The 371-nt window shown below is 39.1% G+C and overlaps 1 protein-coding gene across 7 annotated transcripts in view; it reads left to right on the forward strand.

Annotated features, from left to right (window-relative positions):
* ZNF215 (zinc finger protein 215) overlaps positions 1–371 on the forward strand; it is a 116,989-nt gene that overhangs the window by 28,508 nt on the left and 88,110 nt on the right. The window lies entirely within an intron of this gene.

Here is a 371-nt window from a genome sequence, read left to right on the forward strand (position 1 = left end):
ATACAGTTCTAAAATAATAGTTGGAGATTTCAATGCTGTACTTTCCATATGGATAAACAATTAGAAGATCAGTAGCAAATAGAGGAGTTGAACAATACTCTAAACCAGCTATATCTGACAGACATAAACAGACACTCTCTCCAACATCAGCTTAGTAGTGTTTCTGCTGAACAGATTTTCTCAAGAACTTTGTGGATCTTCTGTAAATGTCAGTGGGATTCACTCCCCTAGGCAAAAGCCACATTTATAGATCTTTTCCAGACAAACCCTCTAAGCCTTGCCCTCCTGCTGAAATAGTAGGAAACAGTACCGTACCTTAAGCTCCCTAGAGGACTTCTAGTTTGGTTGATATCTGTGAGGCAAACCCTTAT

Source organism: Bison bison, unplaced genomic scaffold, assembly GCF_000754665.1.
Source record: "Bison bison bison isolate TAMUID 2011002044 unplaced genomic scaffold, Bison_UMD1.0 scf7180017864379, whole genome shotgun sequence".
Classification (NCBI taxonomy): domain Eukaryota; kingdom Metazoa; phylum Chordata; class Mammalia; order Artiodactyla; family Bovidae; genus Bison; species Bison bison.